The sequence below is a fragment of the Dermochelys coriacea genome, chromosome 5 (genome assembly GCF_009764565.3).
Source record: "Dermochelys coriacea isolate rDerCor1 chromosome 5, rDerCor1.pri.v4, whole genome shotgun sequence".
NCBI classification, from domain to species: domain Eukaryota; kingdom Metazoa; phylum Chordata; order Testudines; family Dermochelyidae; genus Dermochelys; species Dermochelys coriacea.
This window is the reverse complement of record NC_050072.1, coordinates 90,795,636-90,822,430: the sequence shown is the minus strand read 5'-3', so window position 1 is coordinate 90,822,430 and position 26,795 is coordinate 90,795,636. Positions and strand designations below refer to the sequence as shown.

At 41.2% G+C, this 26,795-nt stretch overlaps 1 protein-coding gene across 2 annotated transcripts in view; it reads left to right on the top strand.

Moving 5' to 3' along the window:
• LOC119856417 (aminopeptidase O (putative)) overlaps window positions 1-26,795 on the top strand; it is a 372,700-nt gene that overhangs the window by 24,530 nt on the left and 321,375 nt on the right. The window contains exon 1 of one of the 2 annotated variants that reach the window (XM_043515028.1): window positions 23,557-24,789. The exons of the other annotated variant lie outside the window; for it this stretch is intronic. The gene's annotated coding sequence lies outside the window, so the exon portion shown is untranslated. Of the gene's footprint in view, window positions 1-23,556; window positions 24,790-26,795 lie in introns of those variants that run through there. 2 annotated transcript variants of the gene reach the window in all.

Sequence of the window (26,795 nt, the reverse complement as noted above, 5' to 3'; positions counted from 1 at the left end):
CTTTTATGTACTTGAAAACTTACTGTGTCCCCTCTCAGACCTCTTTTTTTCTGCAGACTAAACAAATCCAGTTTTTTCAATCTTCCCTCATAGGTCATGTTTTCGAGACCTTTAATCATTTTTGTTGCTTCTTCTCTGGACTTTCTCCAATTTGTCCACATTTTTCCTGAAATGTCGCACGCAGAACTGTACACAATACTGCAGTTGAGGTCTAATCAGCACTGAGTAGAGCGCAAGAATTCTCGCATCTTGCTTACAACGCTCCTGCTAATACATCCCAGGATGATGGTTTTTTGTTTTTTTTTTTTGCTACAGTGTTACAGTGTTGACCCATATTTAGTTTGTGATCCACTACGACCCCAAGATCCCTTTCTGCGGTACTCCTTCATAGGTAGTCATTTCCCATTTTGTGATTGTTCCTTGCTAAGTAGAGTACTTTGCATTTGTCCTTGTTTCATTTCATCCCATTTACTTCAGACCATTTATCAAGTTTGTTCAGATCATTTTGAATTTTAATCCTATCCTCCATAACACCTGGAACCCCTCCCAGGTTGGTATCATTTGAAAACTTTATATGTACTCTCTATGTCAGTATCTAAATCGTCAGTGAAGATATTGAACAGAACCTGCGGGACTCTACTCGATATACCCTTCCAGCTTGACTGTGACACTGATAACTACTCTGAGAACAGTTTTCCAACCAGTTATGGACCCACTTTATAGTAGCTCCATCTAGGTTGTATTTCCCTAGTTTGTGTATGAGATGGTCATGTAAGACAGTATTAAAAGCCTTACTAAGTCAAGATATATCACATGTACTGCTTTCCCCCTATCCACAAGGCTTGTTACCCTGTCAAAGAAAGCTATTAGGTTGGTTTGACAAGATTTGCTCTTGACAAATCTATGCTGTCTGTTAGTTATCAACTTATTATTTTCTAGGTATTTGCAAATTGATTGCTGAATTATTTGCTCCATTATCTTCCTGGGTACTGAAGGTAAGATGACTGGTCTGTAATTCCCCGGGTTGTCCTTATTTCCCTTTTTACAGATAACCACTATATTTGCCCTTTTCCAGTCCTCTGGAATCTCTCCCGCCTTCCATGACTCTTCAGAGATAATTGCTAATAGCTCAGATATCTCCTCAGTCAGCTCCTTGAGTATTCTAGAATGTATTTCATTAGGTGACTTGAAGATGTCTAACTTGTCTAAGTAATTTTTAACATGTTCTTTCCCTATTTTAGCCTCTGATTCTACCTAATTTTCACTGGCATTCACTATGTTAGACATCCAATCACCACCAACCTTCTTGGTGAAAACCGAAACAAAAAAATCATTTAGCACTTCTGCCATTTCCTCATTTTTTCTGTTATTGTTTTTCCCGCCTCATTGAGTAATGGGTGTACCCTATCCTTGGTCTTTCTCTTGCTTCTAATGTATTTGTAGAATGTTTTCTTGTTACCCTTTATATCTCTAGTTTTGTGCCTTGGCCTTTCTAATTTAATTCCTATATCCTTGTGTTATTTGTTTATATTCATCCTTTGTAATTTGATCTAGTTTCCACTTTTTTGTAGGACTCTTTTTTGAGTTTCAGATCATTGAAGATCTCCTGGTTAAGCCGGGTGGTCTCATGCCATACTTTTTTCTTTCCTACACGGTGGGATTGTTGGCTCTTGTGCCCTTAATAACGTCTCTTTGAAAAACTGCCGTCTTGAACTATTTTTCCCCTTAGATTTCCTTCCCATGGGATCTTATTTACCTACTCCCCAAGTTTGCTAAAGTCTGCCTTCTTGAAATCCATTGACTTTATTGTTCTGCATTCCCTCCTACCATTCCTTAGGATCATAAACTCTACCAGTTCATGATCACTTTCACCTCAGCTGCCTTCCACTTTCAAATTCTCAACCGGCTCCTCCCTGTTCGTCAAAATCAAATCTAAAACAGCCTCTCCCCTATTAGTTTTCTCCACCTTTTGAAATAAAAAATTGTCTCCAATACATTCCAAGAACTTGTTAGATAATATGTGCTCTGCTGTATTATTTCCCCAGCAGATGTCTGGGTAATTGAAGTCCGCCATCACCACCAAGTCCTGTGCTTTGGATGATTTTGTTTAAAAACAGCCTCCTCTACCTCTTCTTCCTGGTTAGATGGTCTGTAGTAGACCCCCTACTATGACGTCACCGTTGTTTTTACCCCATTTATCCTTACTCAGAGACTTTCAACAAGTATTTCCATCTCAACCTCAATCGAAGTGTATACAATTTTAATACATAAGGCACAACACCTCTCTTTTTCTTCTGCCTGTCCATCCTGAGTAAACTGTACCAGTCTATACCAATATTCCAGTCATGTGTATTATCCCACCAAGTCTCTGTGATGCCAACTATGTCATAGTTGTGTTTATTAACTAGCATTTCAAGTTTGTTCTGCTTATTTTCCATACTTCTCGCATTAGTATACAGACTTCTAAGATACTGATTTGATTTCCCCTCTATGTTCTCTCTTGTCTCTTCCTTATCCCTGCTATAATGGCCCATGCTCCTCCCAGATTCTGACCCTTCTCCCAGGTCTCCATTTTTTTGATTTACCTGTAAAATTTTGTCACCTACCCTCACCGAACCTAGTTTAAAGCGCTCTTCACAAGGTTAGCCAGTCTGTATCCAAATATGCTCTTCCCCTTCCTTGATAGGTGGGCCCCATCTCTCCTTAGTCCTTCCCGGAACAGTATCTCCTGGTCAAGAAGGCCAAAGCCCTCCTGGCGACACCATCCTTGCATCTTGGAGATGAATGCCTGGCTGCAAATATCTCTGTCTGGGCCCCTACCCGGGACTGGAAGGATTGAAGAGACCACCACCTGTACCACAAACTCCTTCACCCTTACTTCGAGAGCCCTATAGTCACTTCTAATCTGCTCAGGGACATACCTCACAGCATCACTAGTGCCCCATGAATGAGTAGCATGGGGTAGCAGTCAGAGGGCTGGATGATCCTTGACAATCCCTCCATAATGCCTTGGATATGGGCCCTGGCAGGCAGTACACCTCCCAAGGTGCCATGTCAGACCAACAGATGGGTGCCTCTGTCCCCCTCAGAAGAGAATCACTAATCACCACTACCCTATGTTTCCTTCTGGGAGTGGTGGCTGTGATCATCCCAGCCTTGGGGGTATGTGGCTTCTTCTCCTCCATCTTTGGGGGCAATTCCTCATCGCTTGTTGCCAGGGCAGCGTAATGGTTTTTCATCACTATGGTGGGTGGGTTGGGAGTAGGGGTGGAGTACTGCCTGATGCCAAAAGTAACCAGTAGCCATCGTCCTCCCTGTGACAGAACCATATTCTCCTCCCTCAGTGGCATGACAGCAGTCCTCTCTAGCTGGATAGCTTCCTCAGCCTGAGATGTCTGTCAATACTGTCAATGAATCCCTCATAGCACAGTCCTCTCTAGCTGGATGCTCCTCAGCCTTGCCTCCTCCTGTGGCTCTGCCACCTGCTTCCTGAGAGATTTCACCAGCAGACACCTTTCACAATGGATAGTCCCCACAGTCTGGCTTGCTGAGTGGGAAATGCAGGCCACAGTCTCTACAAATCTACCCTGGGATCTAGGTAGAGGTATCCATGGTCAAGTTCTCTGTCTGGATACAAATGGAAGAGACAGGAGCAGTGTTGGCACTCGTGATGTTGCCCTTCATAACCATAGCAATTATATTACTATTTCCTCTTACAAACTCCCGTGTGCAGTCCCCTTGGTGGTGTATCCTCTGGCTTTTAAGGCCTTTTCTCCTAAGTAGGTCCTACGCTTTCGTTCAATCACACAGAGGGAGGGTGATCACAAGGCTGACTGAGGCTGATCAAGGATGATCCAGGGAACAAAGGCTCAAACGGTCCACAAAAACACAATCCCAACTGACCCTGTAACTTTAAATAACCTCAAACTAAGAGAGAGAAAAACACAAACAGCCAAACAAACTCACTCACCCCAAGATTACTACTCGCATCTTATTCGTTCAGCGGGGGATCTCATTCTTCCCCTCTCAAACTTCTCTGCAGTCTCCTGTTCACTAGCTCGCATGTGCACACATGTTAGCGTGCACAAGTAGGCTCTTTTTAATATGCAAAATGAGCAATTACATGCATAAGTGTCAGTTTGCACATGTTGTTGTCTGTTTTTTTTTGTGCAAATGCAGGTTCTTGCAGAAGCGGAGGCTATAATCATTTTTGCGAGCATAATGTTGTTCCCTTCTTGGAAGAATTTGCCCCTAACTGCTACTTATGAGCTAGCTTATGCTTTAACAGTCTGCCTTCCATAATGAGTGGTGCATAGCTTCATTGCTCCAGGAGCAGAAGAGGAAGATTCTTCGGAGAGACACAATGTTGGGAATAAGTAACCTGATGTGTGCCATTTTAGCAGTGCAGGCTGGCATGCTGAGGTGTGGAGTCTTCATTCCAACCATTCCTTGCCCACTTGCTTGGATGGGAAGTAGTGGGAACGCAGTACCTGCTTACTCCTTTAAGGGAGGCTGCAGTAATGTTAGGTGGGGAGAATTACTTTACAGGCTGGGTCACAAAATGGTTCTGTATCTCCAGCTTCCATGCAGACTGGAATGAAAGAACTGTGCCTGAGAGGAGAAGTCTTCAAGGAGTAGGAAAATCAAGCACAGAGACAAAAGGAAAATGCATAAATAGTCGGAACACTTTCTATTCAGCCAGCCTACATGACTGGTGCTCTCTTGTGACTCAGAGAGAACTGCAGAGCACTTTTAGACAAAGTTGGAGAGGCAAGTGGTTTGTGGAAAAAATACCTAATTTATGCCCTCTAATGATATCCAACTTCTCCATGCTATTTGGGTGGCCTACACCCTCTCCTATCTACTCCCCAAATATCCATTAGTGGAATAGTTTATTAATTACAGCCTTGCTACTGACATGCCATGACTTTGATTGATGATTAAAGAGCTGTTCTGTTAAATGTACCAGGCAACATAAGACTGAAATTACAGCTGTACTCTGAAAAGTAACACAGCATAAAAAAAAATAAGTCTTCTGGGTTTCCAGTTTTGTCTCTTGATTCTGTTTCAAAAAATATTTTTAAACTATCTGCCCTGGAAATTTCAACCTGGACTCTAAAGGTCTGGCTGGGTTCTTTTTAATTCTGAATCATCACCAATGATCAAGATTCCACAGCTGGAACTTAGTTATCAATTCTGTGACTTGTACATGCCAAAAAAGATGCCAGCTCATTCGCCCAGAGCAGAATTGTGTGCAGTGCTAAGAATAAAAAGCAGTGAAACTCATTTTACTTAGAAAAGTAAGCAAATAGACTCTGCATAGAAAAAGGGAGTAGAACTCTGGAGGATTAAGTGATGCTATTTTAACATTTTCATTTTTCTTGAATTTTTTAATTGTCCATTGATTTCAATGAAACAAAATGAAGTGAAATGGTGGTTGGTTTTCCCTGCACCTGTGCTGAAGAACCAGCTAGGAAAGGGTTAACATCTGATGTCTGTATGCTTGTTAATTGCATAAAAAGGACAAAGACTACATGGAAATGGCAACTAGCATTATCTGCCATGGATTAATGTGTAATTTACAAATCCAAAATATTCGGTTCAAAGCTCTACTGTGTTATAGACACTGCAATTTTTTTCTTATGTGCAAATGTTAAGACCTCCTCCCCTCATCTTCCCCCCCCAAAATCAGGAGTATATAACACTGAAGGTTTCAAAATCCTTTACTTCTGAAATTTCTGTATTAGAGTGCACCAGTTGATGGTTACCACAGTGATGGGATTGATATAAGAACCCGAATACCAGAATAGAATGATTAGTAATGGAACAGTTATAGACTTAAAAAAAAAAAAAGTGATTGGGGGAGGCTTAGCTTTTGTTTGTTTAACTTTACATTTCTAAATGAAAGTCAGGACAGTAAATTAATGGGAAAAAGCTTTATCCACATTCTCTAGTAACATAAAATCTATAGTTCATAGCATGATTGACCATATCCCTGAGCAGCCAGCTTCACATTTTAATCTTTCAGTGAAATTAAAAAGGAAGAATATTGGAGGCAACAATTATTGCACGTTATTGCGCAAATGCCAGTTTTCTTTATTCTGATACAATTATGAAAGTCAAAAAGTCAGGATATGAAATTCTAAGAACATCCCCATAGCTGATCAGTTAATCCTGGGAATGCATAACAAGGACTGCGTAGTCAGTCATAAAATTTTAAAGAGCTACGGTAAATCTCTGTGCAAATATTGCCTTCATTTTTACAGTAAAGCAGTTGAGTGATATTCAGAATAATCACTTATCTCTATTCTGTAATCCATTTAACTCCTAATAGTGCACCTTGTTTTATACTCTTATTCCCTCTGCAATGGTCTTTATGAAAGAGAGAAGTAGAAGGGTTAAAAATTAAGATCACAGCCATTAACTCAAGTTTACTTCACATCAGCATTGCTCACCACAGGCTGAGTAACTGAAAATCATTCTCTAGTGAAAACATTTATCTGCAGCTCTCTTGTGCAGCTTGATGTTGTTCAGAGTTCTGTCTCCAAGACCCCATTCCATTCTTGCTGCAGTTGATCAGAAATAATAAGCATGTGCCAAGCAAGAAGCGTACTTCCTATAAGCTGTGACATAAGAAAATGAAAGCTAAGAGAACCAATTAATCATTACCTCTTTGAATTATAATGGGCATTCAGACATTCTTTATTCAAACTGTGTCTGCCAATTACATCTCCAGGAACGGGCAAAAGATTAAATTTTTTTCAGAAATCCTTTTAAAAAATCCATTGCAACTCTCAGGTAAACTTTCCAGAAAGTTTTATTAACCAAATCTCCCAAAGTATGTACTTTTTTCTATATTCCTTTCCTGTCATTAGCAATTACAAATTACATCTACATAATTAAAACTTTTTCATTAACCTTCTTTTGGCTACTCAAATTCAGTAATTTAAAAAAAATCTGCTGTGCCATTATATTTGTGTGCCAGATGCCTAACAGAATGTAGAGAAGATGGTTCCCTGTCCCAGAGAGTTTACAATCTAGGCCCTGATCCTGCAATCTGATCCATACAGATGGATCTTTACACACATGTGGAATCCCATTAAGGTCAACAAGACTGCACAGACACAGAAGTCCACCTCCTTGAATCAGATTGTAGGTCGGGGCTTACATGGAAACATAATATAACAAATGATAGAGACAGATGAAAAATAGATTACAGGGTCAACAAGAGAGAGGAATTCACAGGCACAAAAATAAGGTCATATGATTAAATTTGTAAAAAAAAAAAAAAAAAAACAAAAACCAGTGGCATGCAAATAACTGTGATATAAGCCACAATGCTTCCTTCACATCAGTGGAAGGTAGCTATAAATATAAAAAGAAAGCTGAGTGGGGGAAAAACAAAGGGAGTGGCGGCTTTGCAAGATGCACCCCTCTATTGACCAGGCTGTGAACCCTTTATTCCCAATAGTGAGCAGCAACTTCCAGGAATAATCCCAATGATATCCATGCAAATGACTCACTATTGGGAATAAGGGGTTCACAATATGGCTTCACATGCATGTGGTATGTTGGGAGACTCAGTGAGTAAAAGCAGGTATCTAGTGGAGAAGCAGCCAGCCTATACAGCATGCTCCTTGCAAAGGTATCTAAAGTCCACTATGACATAATGGTCTGCATTAATTAACTGCAGACGTTAATGTGGTGTGGACTAGCATTAATTCTCCATGCAAAGGATAGTATTGGGGGGACCCAGTAGCTAACTATGCCACCAGATGTGTTGGGGAAGCATCTGGAACGAAAATTGCTTTGTAGGTCTGGTTGAGGAACCATAACATGACACAGGTCTGTGCTTCCTGACTATCCCCAACTGATGCAGCCTCCCCATTTCCCCTGCCAGGAAGCCTCCATCCCTGTGGGAATATGTGACCAAAAAAATAATAATCCCCTATCCTTTTTCATTAACTTTTCCTTTCTCATGAGTGTCATTCAATATGAGAAAAAGATGGGACACACCAAGTTTAGATTTTGATGCTCCCCAAATCAGATATGATGAGTAATTAGAGAGGAGACAGCTATCTTTTGTTTACACAGAAACACCTTGCTACTCATCAATAATGACAGGAAAGGAAATAAAGAAGAAAATATGTGACAGGTTAATGGAGTTATAATGGGATAACAGTTTTTAACCCTGTGCTTTACCCTCCAGAGGCTCTCTTAAATTCACATCAGCAATGTCATGGATTAATGAAGGAGTTGTTCTATTCCATCTACAGTGCTTATTTTGGAGAAATTTAATTTACATTAAAGATGTAAGGGAAAAAGGAAAATAATGAACTTACCACAGTGTGATTGCTTATAGGGGAAAAAAAACAGATGGATAAGAGAGTACATATTACAACAGGTGGGCACCAGCAACACTTTGGCTTAGAATTATGACAAACACTTATTTTTGAACGAGTATGTGTCAAACTGGATTTTAGGATTCTACAGGTATTTTCAGCTGAAAACTCAATACTATGAGGGCTACAAGACCAGATTCAGACTGGGTGAAGCAGATATTTGGAGCTTTCAACTGAAGTCAGTGGGAGTTGCATTTAATTATACAAGGCCTGAATTTGATCCATATTATTGATTTAAGCATGTGATAATAACCTGTTTTACCAGGATTCAAACCTGAACCCTAACCTAACCTTAATCTGATTTAAATACTGCTCCTTTGACCTATCTCTGGTCTTAATACAATAGCACTATAATATTGAACAACACATTTTATCTTACCCCTGTGCTGTAAAAACAGAACTAATTCAAACTCTAAAGTGGAGTGTTCATGCACTGAATTTTTTGGTAAAGTATAAAAATTTTAAATTAAAAATTTTTATTTTTTCTGCTGCTGAAGTACAACCTAGAAATATGCCAAAGGTTGTCAGGTAATCGTAACATTATTATTCAAAATACTTTTTAACCTCTTCTAGTCATTTGTTGATAATTTTATTTCCTGGCATGACTGAGGCATGTAAAAATCTCCCAACATGTGTACAGAAAGTCCCATATTCATTTGTACATGTAAACATTCTAAATATGTGTCCAATTTTAAAACTTCAGCATGTAGTTAATAGTCAAGTATATACAGTTTTGTGTTACATCCCTGAATGGACGAGTAAAATCTATGGGACAGGAGGTAATATCTTTTACTGGACCAACTTCTGTTGCTGAAAGAGACAATCTTCCGAGCTTACACAGAGCTCTTCTTGAGGTTACTGCAATCAATAGTAAATTCCGTGAGCATTTTGTACTGCTTATATGTACATGATACTTGTCTGTGTCATTAATATGGCCCTATCAAATTCACAGCCATGAAAAACACGTGTCAGACTGTGAAATCTGGTCTCTTGTGTGCTTTTACCCTGTACTATACAGATTTCACGGGGGAGACCAACGTTTCTCAAATTGGGAGTCCTGACCCAAAAGGGAGTTACAGGGTGGGGGGTGCCAAGATTATTTTAGGGGGTTGCGGTATTGGCACCCTTACTTCAGCACTGCCTTCAGAGTTGGGCAGCTGGAGAGCGGCGGTTGTTGGCTGGGCACACAACTTTGAAGGCAGTGTCATGCAAGCAGCTGCACAGAAGTAAGGGTGCCAATACCGTACCATGCCATTCTTACTTCTGCGCTGCTGCTCGTGGCAGCACTGCCTTCAGAGTGGGCTCCTGGCCAGCAGCCGCCGTTCTCTGGCTGCCCAGCTCTGAAGGCAGTGCCACCATCAGCAGCAGCGCAGAAGTAAGGGTGGCAGTACCACAACCCCTCCTACAGTAACATCGAATCCCCCACATCTCCTTTTTTGGGTCAGGACCCCTACAATTACAACTCTGTGAAATTTCAGATTTAAATATCTGAAATAATGAAATTTACAATTTTTTAAAATCCTATGACTGTGAATTTGGTAGGGCCCTAATCATTAATTACTGAACACCACCTGAACCCCTGGGCCAAATTTATGAGCAAGGATGGATTATCTTAAAGTTCATTTTATATTCATAAAGTCTATTTTAAACAAATATACCTTAGTTTACCAAACATTTATTAAAGATTTCTTTCATGCTTCCCCCTCATTCATAAAATGACCTACATTGGAATGGATTCATAAGACCTCTACTCTTTTCCTTCAAATACCTCCTTAAGACCAACCTCTGCTCTGATGCCTATAAGAAATCAGCCCATTAATGAAGGCTCAAGGTATAGATGGGGACAATTTGACATGTTATTTTTAATAATAAGAGCACATATATACAAGTGATATGATTTGTCTCTCTCTCTCCCCCAGAAGTTGTTGTATATCACTTGTCATCTTTATGGCAAGATCTTTGGATCAAAGACGGTGTCTTGTATTGTTTGTAGAGCACCTAGCAAAATGGGGCTCAAATCCTTTGTGTGCTACTGCAGTATCAATGTGTAGAAATTAATGCATTGCTATAATAGCTATTGCCCTTTTCCAGCAGCTCAAGTGATACTAAAAAGGGTCTCTGATTACTACATGTTGTGATTGTGATTGAATATACAAACCCTACACTGGTAGTTGAGCTGCTTTGGGCTCAGCTAGCCTGGTCCGACCACACTTGCAAAAGACGCACAGACTGGAAGAGGAGTTGAAAAGAAGCAGAAGAGTGTCCTTGTGAGCAGACTAGGGAAGAGAAAAGACTTCTAGCTTGCAGCTCCTGTGTTTTGTTTATGGACTATCCTGGAAGGGGAGAGACTTGGGACTGACCTGGCCAGAAGGCCAAGACACAAGAGGAGGCACCTGCTTCCCCAAGAGGGAGAGAGCTATCGTGTCATGCCTGGCTGCGAAGAGATGGCAAGCGGTGAACTGACCCCCTTCACAGCCTCCTGGGATAGACTTTGGACAATAGTTGAGTGGTAGGAAGTGGCCGAGGAAAGGCAGCCTTAATGTGCTCCTGGGTGTCAGACCCTTGTATCACCCTCATGGGGCCCAGTGCAATGGGAGGGCCCAAGTTCTCCCACCAAAAGCCCCCTCTGCAGGTTGAAGGGCCAAAGCCCTGACAGCTAAACAATGCTCCCCAGGAGCAAAGACTATCACATTTGTACACCGTATTTGCCAGGCATTCATCGAGACTAGGAATAAAAGTATGATGTTAGTATTTGACTAGTTTAGTACATGTTAAAGGTAAGGTGTCTTGTTTAGACTAGACTTTTAAAACATGTTAGTTAGCAAGTGGCTGCTAAGGTGTGGTAACATCACAACTTAAAGCTTAACCTAGGAAAGGACCACACCATGCAAAGCACTGGAATTAAAGTAGCAGGATTCAGTTACAATCCAACATAGAGTGGAAAAATACTGACATATCTAATACTTCTGAAGGTTTTTTGCATTCAAATATGTAGATTAGATTCCTACTGCACCACGTCTAATATTTTGAAGTCATGTTAAATAGTAATTTGGGGCTTTGAATCTTTTAGATACGTAGTTCTGTAGATTTCATTTATTTGACTGTTTACATTTGCCTGAACTGAATATTTAAAATAGCCTTAAAGTGTGTATGTTTGCTGGGGTGAGGGGAATGTTAGTTTTCTATATAAAGATAGAAGGAGAATTAAAGTTTAAAATAGGAAAGATGGGAACTTATTTACCAAATGTTACAGTATAATAGTGAAAGAGAAGGAAGGCCAGAAAACTTACAACTGGTAAATGGGAATGGAACAGTAAGCAACTTGTACAGTTGTCCTCACTGAATGAAATAAACAGTTTTCACCACTCTGCTCTATAGCCTGTTTTATTTGTGTCACATAAAATCTTTCCTTTTCCTTTTTTATTGATTTCTTTCTGATTCTGGAACAGTTCAGTCTAATAAATTGAAAAGCTGTTTGATGACTATGCTAGGTTGAAATAAAAATGTTAATCCTTACTTTTATTTGTGAGTGAATTGTGTCATGTTAGCATTTGTTATGGTTGACTGCACTACAGAAGGAAAAAAGTATTGTAAATTTTGATGCAGTGCAGCTGTACAAACCGTTCTGTAAGTGTCAGTTTTTAATTGGCTGGCTGTGTTCTTTTTTCTCTTGATCTATCTGAATGTTAGTAAATCATGTGGTGGCATATGGTACAGTGAGAATAAATTGTGTGTGTATAGATATAAATTTACCATATGGGTGTTTATATATCAATATTGTTCTTAGCTACAGTATATATCTTTATATTGTAAATAAGATAGTACGGTGGGTCGAGAGGTTTTATCACATGCACACTTAGTGTATAATATATATCAAGTTTCAGAGTAGCAGCCGTGTTAGTCTGTATTCGCAAAAAGAAAAGGAGTACTTGTGGCACCTTAGAGACTAACAAATTTATTTGAGCATAAGCTTTCGTGAGCTACAGCTCACTTCATCGGATGCATTTGGTGGAAAAAACAGAGGAGAGATTTATATACACACACACAGAGAACATGAAACAATGGGTTTATCATACACACTGTAAGGAGAGTGATCACTTAAGATAAGCCATCACCAACAGCAGGGGGGGGAAGGAGGAAAACCTTTCATGGTGACAAGCAGGTAGGCTAATTCCAGCAGTTAACAAGAATATCAGAGGAACAGTGGGGGGTGGGGTGGGAGGGAGAAATACCATGGGGAAATAGTTTTACTTTGTGTAATGACTCATCCATTCCCAGTCTCTATTCAAGCCTAAGTTAATTGTATCAGTTTGCAAATTAATTCCAATTCAGCAGTCTCTGTTGGAGTTCTGTTTTTGAAGCTTTTGTGTGAAGGGATAGCACTCTTAGGTCTGTGATGACGTGACCAGAGAGATGAAGTGTTCTCAACTGGTTTTGAATGTTATAATTCTGACGTCTGATTTGTGTCCATTCATTCTTTTACGTAGAGATCCTGTCCAGTTTGGCCAATGTACATGCCAGCAGGGCATTGCTGGCACATGATGGCATATATCACATTGTAGATGCGCAGGTGAACGAGCCTCTGATAGCGTGGCTGATGTGATTAGGCCCTATGATGGTATCCCCGAATAGATATGTGGACAGAGTTGGCAACGGGCTTGTTGCAAGGATAGGTTCCCTGGGTAGGGTTCTGTTGTGTGGGTGTGGTTGCTGGTGAGTATTTGCTTCAGATTGGGGGGCTGTCTGTAAGCAAGGACTGGTCTGTCTCCCAAGATCTGAGAGAGCGATGGCTCGTCCTTCAGGATAGGTTGTAGATCCTTGATGATGCGTTGGAGGGGTTTTAGTTGGGGGCTGAGGTGATGGCTAGTGGCGTTCTGTTGTTTTCTTTGTTGGGCCTTGTCCTGTAGTAGGTGACTTCTGGGTACTCTTCTGGCTCTGTCAATCTGTTTCTTCACTCAGCAGGTGGGTACTGTAGTTGTAGGAATGCATGATAGAGATCTTGTAGGGTTTGTCTCTGTCTGAGGGGTTGGAGCAAATGCGGTTATATCGTAGCGCTTGGCTGTAGACAATGGATCGAGTGGTATGATCTGGATGAAAGCTAGAGGCATGTAGGTAGGAATAGCGGTCAGTAGGTTTCCGATATAGGGTGGTGTTTATGTGACCATCGCTTATTAGCACCGTAGTGTCCAGGAAGTGGATCTCTTGTGTGGACTGGTCCAGGCTGAGGTTGATGGTGGGATGGAAATTGTTGAAATCATGGTGGAATTCCTCAAGAGCTTCTTTTCCATGGGTCCAGATGATGAAGATGTCATCAATGTAGCGCAGTAGAGTAGGGGCATTAGGGAACGAGAGCTGAGGAAGCGTTGTTCTAAGTCAGCCATAAAAATGTTGGCATACTGTGGGGCCATGCGGGTACCATCGCAGTGCCGCTGATTTGAAGGTATACATTGTCACCAAATGTGAAATAGTTATGGGTCAGGACAAAGTCACAAAGTTCTGCCACCAGGTTAGCCGTGACAGTATCGGGGATACTGTTCCTGACGGCTTGTAGTCCATCTTTGTGTGGAATGTTGGTGTAGAGGGCTTCTACATCCATAGTGGCTAGGATGGTGTTTTTAGGAAGATCACCAATGGACTGTAGTTTCCTCAGGAAATCGGTGGTGTCTCGAAGATAGCTGGAGTGCTGGTAACGAAGGGCCTGAGGAGGGAGTCTACATAGCCAGACAATCCTGCTGTCAGGGTGCCAATGCTGAGATGATGGGCGTCCAGGATTTCCAGGTTTATGGATCTTGGGTAGCAGATAGAATACCCCAGGTCCTGGCTCCAGGGGTGTGTCTGTGCGGATTTTGTTCTTGTGCTTTTTCAGGGAGTTTCTTGAGCAAATGCTGTAGTTTCTTTTGGTAACTCTCAGTGGGATCAGAGGGTAATGGCTTGTAGAAAGTGGTGTTGGAGAGCTGCCTAGTAGCCTCTTGTTCATACTCTGACCTATTCATGATGACGACAGCACCTCCTTTGTCAGCCTTTTTTGATTATGATGTCAGAGTTGTTTCTGAGGCTGTGGATGGCACTGTGTTCTGCATGCCTGAGGTTATGGGGTAAGCGATGCTGCTTTTCCACAATTTCAGCTCGTGCACGTCGGCGGAAGCAGTCTATGTAGAAATCCAGGCTGCTGTTTCGACCTTCAGGAGAGTCCACCTAGAATCCTTCTTTTTGTAGTTTTGTAATATATATCAAATCACCTCAAGACATGTCACTTTTGATGGCTAGATGTCATAATGGATTATTCACGGTTTTTCTGTAGATCTAGGACCAAGTTCAGCTCTGAACTGGATAGAAATCAATGAAAACTCGTGTTTAGTCCAGGATTGAATTTCGCCCATAATCTCAAATTTTGTTTTTGTTAGCTCATAAGTGAAGGTTAGCTTGGTGATCTCCTCTCTGTCTCTGGTGGGTCTTCGTCTGCATCATACATGAGGCAAGTAGGCAATGTGGCCATTCTTTCTCATTTGATCTCAAATGCAAGAAGAGTCCCAGCTTGGAAATTGTAATATGTGTATCTGGGGATGAAATAAACACAAGAATATCCTTGATGTACAGATAACCTGGTGAGAAATCCAGTGAGATTCCTGGAAGAAATAACAGTGCTCCTATTTAACATCATAATGGACTTCTCAAGATTCATTGTCCAGAGAGATCTGATCATCTACATAGATGACACATCTAACAGCATAGTTCGCTGTTTCCTACTTACTGTAGATTTTTCTCAATTTGTCTTCAGCATCACCCACAAAACTGAACACACACTAGAAATCATCTTTGGCATTGTTGTCCACTCTACCTGATCCAGTCTGTCCTCTTGCAGAAGAGACCATCACCTTCTAATGATAAAGATTAATGAATCAATAATTTCCACTTTAGTGAATGAAGCTTCTAGAAAATGTCCAGAAGGACTTGACAAACTAGCAGAATGCTACAACCAACTGCTGACTGAAGCCATTGACCCAAAGGCCCTTCCCTCATACACCTTTGTAAATACTGTGATTTTTCTGAACTCTACCTAGTGAAGCAAAAACGAGTTGAGTGAAGTGTGTATGGGACAAGATCCACTTGGCAACCCATGAAATTCTCAAGATGCAACTTCATATTGTAGCAACACAACTCTTCATGTAGCAAACTTAGCATTTCTTCCTCAGGTGTTGGGACCTGGAGCAAATCAGTCCTATGATGGAGGTTTAATTTTTAATGTTCCTTATTTACAGAGCAGGCCCTAGGGTTGCCTAGAGTTTCTTTAAACAAACAGACAAATTTCTTAACTCCCACTGGAGTACTTCCTCTTATGCTAGCTACTAATCGCCAGTAACCCTTTCTAACCCACATTGTATTGGGGAACCCAGGTCCCCACCCCAAACAGAAATAAACACAAGATTTTCTTATAGAAAAAAACAATTCTTTACCTGGAAAGAGCCTTTTCCCCTTGTGGCACACAGCTCTTTTGCAGCTTGCTTTTCATCCCTCCTCTCCCTGCTCTCTCCCAACTGGGATCAGTTTTTTAGATGTTTGCTCTGGTGACCATAATTAACCTGAGGTAACTTCTTTTGGTTCATAGGAAAAGGGCTTTAAGACTAATATACCTGCCTTCAACCACCCTTTTAGATCTGTCAGATCTGACTTTGTCACACTATATACTCAACAGCTATAAAGAAAACTAAAGGGACATATGACACAACTGAATCCTTTGTGTCCCTCTCAGACACAACTGCGCCAGCTTGCTAAAGGTAAGCAGAAATGTTTCATACATCTCTAAAACTGACCTCCTGTCCTTCATGAAAAGTGAAGTCCAGTGGGAAACACCTAGTCCCCTTGATAACTCAGATAACCTGTGCCTCCGTCAAAAAGGCAAACTATCAGTAGAGATAGTAGAGACAGTAGAGACTGTCCAGTTTGACCAATGTACATGGCAGAGGGGCATTGCTGGCACATGATGGCATATATCACATTGGTAGATGCGCAGGTGAACGAGCCTCTGATAGTGTGGCTGATGTGATTAGGCCCTATGATGGTGTCCCCTGAATAGATATGTGGACAGAGTTGGCAACGGGCTTTGTTGCAAGGATAGGTTCCTGGGTTCGTGGTTCTGTTGTGTGGTGTGTGGTTGCTGGTGAGTATTTGCTTCAGATTGGGGGGCTGTCTGTAAGCAAGGACTGGTCTGTCTCCCAAGATCTGTGAGAGTGATGGGTTGTCCTTCAGGCTAGGTTGTAGATCCTTGATGATGCGTTGGAGAGGTTTTAGTTGGGGGCTGAAGGTGTTGGTTAGTGGTGTTCTGTTATTTTCTTTGTTGGGCCTGTCCTGTAGTAGGTGACTTCTGGGTACTCTTCTGGCTTTGTCAGTCTGTTTCTTCACTTCAGCAGGTGGGTATTGTAGTTGTAGGAATGCATGATAGAGATCTTGTAGGTGTTTGTCTCTGTCTGAGGGGTTGGAGCAAATGCGGTTATATCGTAGAGCTTGGCTGTAGACAAGGATTGTGTGGTATGATCTGGATAAAAGCGAGAGCATGTAGGTAGGAATAGCGGTCAGTAGGTTTCCGATATAGGGTGGTGTTTATGTGACCATCGCTTATTAGCACCGTAGTGTCTAGGAAGTGGATCTCTTGTGTGGACTGGTCCAGGCTGAGGTTGATGGTGGGGTGGAAATTGTTGAAATCCTGGGTGGAATTTCCTCAAGGGCTTCTTTTCCATGGGTCCAGATGATGAAGATGTCATCAATGTAGCGCAAGTAGAGTCGGAGCATTAGGAGACGAGAGCTGAGGAAGCGTTGTTCTAAGTCAGCCATAAAAATGTTGGCATACTGTGGGGCCATGCAGGTACCCATCGCAGTGCCGCTGACTTGAAGGTATACATTGTCACCAAATGTGAAATGTTATGGGTGAGGACAAAGTCACAAAGTTCAGCCACCAGGTTTGCCGTGACATTATCGGGGATACTGTTCCTGACGGCTTGTAGCCCATCTTTGTGTGGAATGTTGGTGTAGAGGGCTTCTACATCCATAGTGGCTAGGATGGTGTTTTTAGGAAGATCACCAATGGACTGTAGTTTCCTCAGGAAGTCAGTGGTGTCTCGAAGATAGCTGGGAGTGCTGGTAACGTAGGGTCTGAGGAGGGAGTCTACATAGCCAGACAATCCTGCTGTCAGGGTGCCAATGCCTGAGATGATGGGGCGTCCAGGATTTCCAGGTTTATGGATCTTGGGTAGCAGATAGAATACCCCAGGTCGGAGTTCTAGGGGTGTGTCTGTGCGGATTTGTTCTTGTGCTTTTTCAGGGAGTTTCTTGAGCACATGCTGTAGTTTCTTTTGGTAACTCTCAGTGGGATCAGAGGGTAATGGCTTGTAGAAAGTGGTGTTGGAGAGCTGTCTAGTAGCCTCTTGTTCATACTCTGACCTATTCATGATGACGACAGCACCTTCTTTGTCAGCCTTTTTGATTATGATATCAGAGTTGTTTCTGAGGCTGTGGATGGCATTGTGTTCTGCATGGCTGAGGTTATGGGGCAAGCGATGCTGCTTTTCCACAATTTCAGCTCGTAGACGTCGGCGGAAGCACTCTATGTAGAAGTCCAGGCTGCTGTTTCGACCTTCAGGAGGAGTCCACCCAGAATCCTTCTTTTTGTAGTGTGGTAGGAAGGTCTCTGTGGGTTAATATGTGGTCAGAGGTGTGTTGGAAATATTCCTGAGTCGGAGACGTCGAAAATAGGATTCTAGGTCACCACAGAACTGTATCATGTTCGTGGGGGTGAGGGGCAAAAGAGAGGCCCCGAGATAGGACAGATTCTTCTGCTGGGCTAAGAGTATAGTTGGATAGATTAACAATATTGCTGGGTGGGTTACGGGAACCACTGTTGTGGCCCCTTGTGGCATGTAGTAGTTTAGATAAATTAGTGTCCTTTTTCTTTTGTAGAGAAGCAAAGTGTGTGTTGTAAATGGCTTGTCTAGTTTTTGTAAAGTCCAGCCACGAGGAAGTTTGTGTGGAAGGTTGGTTCTTTATGAGAGTATCCAGTTTTGAGAGCTCATTTTTAATCTTTCCCTGTTTGCTGTAGAGGATGTTGATCAGGTGGTTCCGCAGTTTCTTCGAGAGTGTGTGGCACAAGCTGTCAGCATAGTCTGTATGGTATGTAGATTGTAATGGATTTTTTACCTTCAGTCCTTTCGGTATGATGTCCATCTGTTTGTATTTGGAGAGGAAGATGATGTCTGTCTGTATCTGCGAGTTTTTTTCATGAAGTTGACAGATTTCCACTCTATACGGCTAAATTCAGTGCCTTGCATAATGACAGGTTTCAGAGTAGCAGCCGTGTTAGTCTGTATTCGCAAAAAGAAAAGGAGTACTTGTGGCACCTTAGAGACTAACAAATTTATTAGAGCATAAGCTTTCGTGAGCTACAGCTCACTTCATCGGATGCATTTGGTGGAAAAAACAGAGGAGATTGATATACACACAGAGAGAACATGAAACAATGGGTTTATCATACACACTGTAAGGAGAGTGATCACTTAAGATAAGCCATCACCAGCAGCGGGGCGGGGGAGGAGGAAAACCTTTCATGGTGACAAGCAAGGTAGGCTATTTCCAGCAGTTAACAAGAATATCTGAGGAACAGTGGGGGGGGGGGAGGAAATACCATGGGGAAATAGTTTTACTTTGTGTAATGACTCATCCATTCCCAGTCTCTATTCAAGCCTAAGTTAATTGTATCCAGTTTGCAAATTAATTCCAATTCAGCAGTCTCTCGTTGGAGTCTGTTTTCTGAAGCTTTTTTGTTGAAGGATAGCACTCTTAGGTCTGTAATCGAGTGACCAGAGAGATTGAAGTGTTCTCCAACTGGTTTTTGAATGTTATAATTCTTGACGTCTGATTTGTGTCCATTCATAAGTGTTTCAGAATTGAACTAACCATCTCTCTCTATCGTCCGCTTTCTAGTCTGTAGGAGTAAATAGCTTTATTCTATTAGCGTGTGTGGATGTGTTTGGCAAAATTATTGAAGAAAAGCTAAGCCAAAGCAACAGGCTTTGCATTTAGTTCTCAATGCAGTGAAATTAGTAGTCAGTCTTATCTTTTCTGGGAGTGAGTTCCATAGTCGATGTTCAGCTTCTGTGCAAGTTATGACTCCTAAGAATCAATTTTTATACTCGGAGGGCATATACCTCCACCATTTTTAGGGCGAATTTTTCAAAGTGCTTCACTCTCCCTACCAGCATCACTTTCAAGTTACCTTTCATTGTTTCAAACAGCTCTTGAGTCCAATGTTTATATTATTTAGGCACTTGTAGGAAATTGTAGTGATTCTTGCGTAACCCATATATTGTTCACATTTCAGACTGTGTTGTCTCACCAGCTCTCTTGATGGCTTCTAGTAGATGTTGAGTAAGATGATGTAAAAAGTTGAGCTTTGTGGGACTCTGTAGGGGGAGGGCTCTGGAGGAGGAGAAACAGTTGCCCATAAGGACTTTATTTTGGTCTGAGAGAAATGACTTGAGCCATTACAGAAGATTTCTCTTCACCCATGGGACAGGAGTATTTGGTGATCAATGATATCAAATGCTGCAGAGATGCATCCAGCAGGATGAGGATGGCTTTATGTCTGTTGTCTATGGACAGGAAGAAACCATCTGGTAGAACAACCAGAGCTGTCTTGCTGCTGTGTTCTCTTCTGAGAGAGTTCCAAGAAAATAGAACCTGAGAGGTGACTATGAGGACATGTTTTTGCCAGCTTCTTGATTAGCTTGCTTAGAAAAGGAAAGCTGAGTACTAGATGGTAGGTTGAGACATCTCTCAAGCTACTGAATGAAGATTTCTGTACTATTGTTCTGACTGTTGTGTGCTTCAGGATTGGTGACATATTTCTTTGAAGGATATAGAGCTGGGAAACGTATAGCCTCTCAGGGATTTCCATCCACAGCCATCTTCTCATACTTATGCAGCCCAAGCTACTTTAGCATAATCTTCCAGACTACAAAATAGTTACATAGTTCAGGGCAACTAACCTGTATTTCCCTTCAGTGCACCAGCAAGGGTACCCACTCACAGGCTTCTGTCTCCCCTGGCTGTCACTTCTCTTAGGTGGTGGAGACCAGGGTATTTCCAGGCTGAACAATTCCCTGCTTTCACTGTGTTATTCCCAACAAAATACACTCTGCCTAAGCAGGCCCACTTCACTTTTTCTTCAGAGACTGCTTCTCTGAATTACCCTAGCATAATTTACAACTGGGGCAATTATCTTCAGAGACTGCTTGCAGCTTGCTTAATTACCCCAGTTGTATAATTGCCCCAGTTGTAAATTACTACATAGTTCTTTCTAAGCAAGCATATTTTATTCTTAAGGTAAAAGCACTACAGATGAACCATAAAAGAGCCTACCTACATGCTAATAAGCTTACGAGAGATCACCCTCTCCAACGTGGGCTCTGGAAAGAGCACTCCTTCAGAACCCCATCCAGGGTTTTCCTGTGATTTGAAGTTCATCACATCCTTTGCTCAGAACTAGAAACTTTTATGTGGCCTTACTAGGCCAAAGTCCTTCCAACCGTTCCCTAAGGATTAGGATCCTATGTGGATCAGCAGTCCTGTCTGTTTGCTGAATCAGAACAAAAACCTTGAGTCAGTTCACCACATCCTGTCTTTGTCTGCAGCTCTCTAGAGAACCTTTTAAGAGATCAGGAATAGGTAATCAGCCAGGCAATGTGTCCCCTCCCTATGGTGAAGGGCTGATAAATAAAGAATTGTATTAGGGTACCCCCTCCTTATAGAGAAGTTATATACAATCTCACAAAAACACATAACATTTTCATTTTTATACAGTGGACCCCAAGGCATTAAACTTAATTCAGCAAGGGTTAATTTGATTCAGTAAGGTTTATCAGTTAGGCATCTTTTAATCCTTTTACTGTGTGCCATGTTACTTTTATGTGTTCTATTTTTTTAATCAAAATGTTGTGTGGTGTCAAGCCAAACACCTTCCAGAAGTCTATTTTATTAGCACCATTACCTTTATCAGCCAAACATGTGATCTCATAAAAAAGATACCATGTTACTTTGAAAGGCTATATTTTGCATAAACCCATGTTCATTGGCATTAATTATTATTCTCCATTTTTTTTTATTAATTGATTCCAGTATCAGCCACTCCATTATCTTGTTTGGGACTGATATCAGACTGACAGTCATATACTTATCGAGGCCATTCCTTTTACCAATATTTAAATTTCTTCCAGTTATCTGGAACTTCTCCAGTGTTCCAAGACTCATTGAAAAGCAACATTAATGATCCAGCAAGCTTCTCGGTCAGCTCTTTTAAAACTCTTTGATCAAGTAATCTGGACGTGCTGATTTAAAAATGTCTAACTTTAGTAGCTGCTGTTTAACATCCTCCTGAGATACTAGTGGAATGCAAAGAATGTTATCAGGCGATATGACTACACTACATCATCTGTTTCCAAATATGGAATAGAAATATATAAAGAACACTTCTGCCTTTTTTGCATTATTTTTGATAATTTTACCATTTCCATTTATTAATGGACCAATACCACTGTTAGGATACATTTTGCTCCTAATATACTTAAAAAAAATTCTTATTCTCCTTACGTCTGCTGACCGTAGAGTTCTCCTGGTGTCCCTTTTCTTCCCTTATCAATTTTCTACAGTTCTGAGCTTCTGATTTATATTCATTACCATCAACTTCCCCTTTCTTCCATTTGTTTTAAATATAATTTTTATAGCTGCCTTCAATTCCCTCTAAACCAGGTCTAAACAGGTTTAAAACCAATACAGCCTTCTTCTTTGATTGTCACTTTTTTGGCTCTTAAACAATTTCCAATTATCAGTTACACTTTTTTGTATTAAATTCTTCCTCCCAGCTGATTTGACTCTGAATTGTTTTCAGCTTTGTGAAAAATTGGCTTTTTAAAGCATCAAGTATATCTATCACTGCTCTGGACTTTATTGTGTTTGCACACTATAAATGTGATCACATTTTGATCACTTGTACCTAAGTTAATGTTGATTTTTAGTTTTGTGATCTGTTCCTCTTTATCTGTCAAGTTGAGGTTTAATATAGAATTTCTCCATGTGGGATGCAACACTTCTGGAGTTAGGAAACTGTAATCTATAATATTTTGAAATTCCAAAGGTTCATTAGTACTGACAGTATGAGACCTCCAGGACATGACACTCACACCTAAGTCCCTGATGATCATACGTCTTTTATTCCCTACATATTATAGAAAGGTGAATAAGGAACTGCCACCCTGTTTCTTAGTATGATTTGGTGGTCTGTAGCAGACACCAACTAATACCCCATCTTGTGCTTTATCTGTTTAGACACTAATCCATAAGCATTTAAAATAATTTTTTTCCAAGTGTAAGCAGAAAATGCCATTTTTGATACACAGCACCACTTACCCATCCCTTTTGCCCACTCAGTCCTTCCTAAATAGGTAATAACTATCAATTTTAACATTCCAGTCATGTGAATCATGCCACCAGGTTTCAGTAATACCAATAGATTGAATATATGCTCATAAATGAGCAACTCCAGTTCATTTTGTTTGTTACCCAGGCTTTTAGCACTGATGTATAGGCAATTCAAGAATTTCTTCTCTTTGTGTCCTTTGGTGCCCTGATTAATTTTGTTCTCAACATTTTGATTTTGTGCGCAGCTCTTTTCTCTCTGTACTCACCCCTTTTGTTATTAGTTTAACATCCTCCTGATTATTTTAGGCAGCCTGTCCCTGAGGAGAATGGTTCCCATTCTACTGAGGTAGAGGGAGGCCATGCATACTATACAGCCCCCTTTCTCTATAGAATGTTCTACCAAACTAAAATCCTACACCACTTATCCAGTCAGGGGTTCACTTGCAGTACCTTCTGCCTTTTATCTTCCTTTGCTTATGGGACAGGAAGGATCTCAGAGATTGCTTGGACGTTCTTCTTCAGCACGTTTCCTGGTTCCCTGAAGTAATCTGTTATCTGTGAGATATCCAGTGATGCACTGTCATTATTGTCATTATGAACCATCCCCAGTGGATGGCCTGTCAACTTTATGATGCCTATCCGATCTTAGAATGATGTCTCATATCTTGGCTCTGGGAAGGCAGCAGACCATCCTGTTGTCCGCCTGTTCCTTGCAGAATATTCTCTATTCTTCTGAGTATTGTATCCCCTACAAGGATTGTGTGTCTTCCTTGGACATTTGGAGAACTCTTTGTAGACAACTTGATTTTCTTACAGGTTGGGCAGAGCTGCCATCCACAGGTGCGTCCTGTATATCTCTCTGTTCCCTTGGAAAAATTGGATTTTGAGAGAGATCTTTCACAGTTTCCATGTTGAGGGCCTGGTATTGATTGTATTGACATTGAAACTTCTGGCTGTGTGGAATTCCTTCTGGTCCTCTTCTCTATGGTGGCCACAGCCTGCCCATCCTTTCTGTCTCCAGCCAACTAGAATGCTGCCGTGACCTCTTGCCTCTGTTGATTACAAACTGCCAGGCCTCCTCTCTGACTTCATCTCTGTCTGACTATTTGGTGACCAGCTCTTTTCTTCCTTGACCATGGGATACTGATATTTCCCAAATCTGGCTGTCTATGAACTCCTCAACTTCTCTGAGTCTCAATAGCATATCTGCTTGCCACCCACTTGTACTACGTGCACAGGCAGTCCCTTCTGGGTTCAGGCAGGAAAGAAAACGATGCACTTCATGGCAAAGGCCAGGATACTCTGTATAGCTTTAAACCTGGTTATCCCACCCTGGACCAGATCTTTACCTTGAAATAGCTTTTCAAGAAGATGAAGACATTTAATAAGCTGGAGTAGGGCTTTGTATAAACTTCCAGCAGGCTTTTGATTCAGTGCATTGAGCATGTTTGTGGAATACGATGAGGCAACTTGGCATCCCTGATCTGGAGCAGAAATAAGCATCTCACTGCAGTTTAGCATCGATCTCCAAGAGGGGAAGGGTTTTGGACACATCCCTGTCCTTGGCATCTCTCAATGGCCAGCTTATGTTGGTTACCATCTAGCATATGTGGTTCTGTGGATTGCATTATAAGGTGCCTGCCTCTCCTCATTTATTGTATAAAGAGTTGAAGTGCCTAACTCAGGCTTTGTGGATTGCAGTTTTGTTCCTGTGATTTTTCTGGGTGCCTAAAATTAGGCATCACAATGCTCAGCATCACAACACCGAAGTTCCTTTGTGGATCTGGGTTGACAGAACTAATGAAAATCAACAACTTGCCAATTAGAAACATCCCTTGGCATCTGAGAGTGAAGTGATAACTCCAGAAACCAATAAAAGAGCATTGCGATGAAGAGATGGGATGAGTGTGCCAGCAGATAATGAGTGAGTGATTGCTCCAAGGGTTTTCATTGGTTGTCAAAGTGAGTGAGTGAATGAAACATTCAATTAATGATTTGGAGAGGTTTTTATTTTTTGTATCCTATCCTTGTTTCAGTGAATTTTGGCTTTCTCACAAAGCACCATTAGGGCCTTGTCTTAATGGACAAAAAGGAGGATGTTATCTTAACATGATTGAAAAGGCTCATCAGAACAGAGCCTTTTGGAGATAGATGAATTGTTTTTAAAGTCCAGATCACCATGAGTTGTTCCCGTTCATTTTGTTGGTCTCCAGACTCGCATTGGAGGGGATTAATTAGCCACTTACAAACAGTCCTCTGATGCCCAATGTGCCTCATCACCCAATGTGACAGGTCCTGCAGCACTTCCTTTGGAACTCTGTGGGAACCCATGTCACCTCCTGAAGTGCTAAGGATTTGAAGGAAAGGATTCTGGAGAACATCTGGGAAAAATTAATTCCAAATGACTGAACTTGAGGTCATTTAGTTAGAACAGCTTCCTCTCAGGTTCAAGAGTAAACACTGAAGGACGGACTAGTGTGCAGAACTGTTAAGTGTACATTGCTGACCATATTTTCTCCTGTTGTGAATTGGCACAGGTCCACTGAAGTTGACAGAACTTCACCAGTTTTTATCAGTAGAGGATTTGGCCTTAGGATTTTCTGTGAATGCTAACAAGGCAGCACAAACTTCAAAAAAGATTTCAGCATGATGTGAAGGCCACCTTAATTTTTTTCACTAGCTGAACTATAAAGAGCAGTAAGTTGCATGAAGTGCAGAGACAGCTGTAGGAAGCCTTACTGAAGTACACACACTGTAGATACACACAGTGCATTAGCTGTCACTTAACTGGAATGGTTCCTGAGAATATAAAGCAGAGAAATCTTTGAGAGATGTCATGTTAGCTGTTTAGATTTTTCAATACATGCATTTTTTTTCTTTCTAACCATTTTCAAAACAAAACCTTTTGTATGTAAGGGATGGAGTGTTGTTTGCAGTTAGGACTTCTAACTCTAAGGCCAACGTTCTGATGCTGGCTTGCTGCATCAACTTGGGCATATCACTAAACATTTCTTTGTCTCACTTTCCACATATAAAAATTTTACATAACAAAACACTTCTATGAGTTTAGTAATAAGGCTAAATAAATTAATGATTTAGATGACAGATTAGGTTGTAGATTGACTGAGGTTACAAGCTGAAGGAGAATTGGTATAGGGATGAGATGGGGTTTAGGAGATGATTAATGTAGAGATAAGAGAGGTCCCTGATTTTTATTTATTTATGCCCACACATTAAATGTAGTCATAATCATATTAACTGTTTTTGCTCTCTGACTCTACAAAAGTAAGTCTCATTGTTCCCTTTTTGTTTTACAGTTTAGACTCTTTTCAAATCCCACCTCTGCTTATAAACAACTATAGACATTAAGAAGAAAAACAAAATGTCAGAAAAGTGATAAACCATTCCACTACTGCTAATGTCATTGCAAAAAAACCCAAAAAAACAACAACAAAAAAATGTTGTTTAGCTATATTTTCACTCCTTTCCCCACTTACTATTTTTCTAGGTATTTGCTGGCTAATCGTTGCTAGTGGTGGAAAAAAAAATTGTGATGTGCACTTGTTCTCTAAAGAATGCTATTTCCTTAGGGTATGTCTACACTACGAAATTAGGTCGAATTTATAGAAGTTGGTTTATTAGAAATCGCTTTTATATAGTCGATTGTGTGAGTCCCCACACAAAATGCTCTAAGTGCATTAAGTGCATTAACTCGGCGGAGTGCTTCCACAGTATCGAGGCTAGCGTCGACTTCCGGAGCGTTGCACTGTTAATAGCTATCCCACAGTTCCCACAGTCTCCGCTGCCCATTGGAATTCTGGGTTGAGATCCCAGTGCCTAATGGAGCAAAAACATTGTCATGGGTGGTTCTGGGTACATGTCATCAGGCTCTCCCTCCCTCCCTCCCTCCCTCCGTGAAAGCAACGGCAG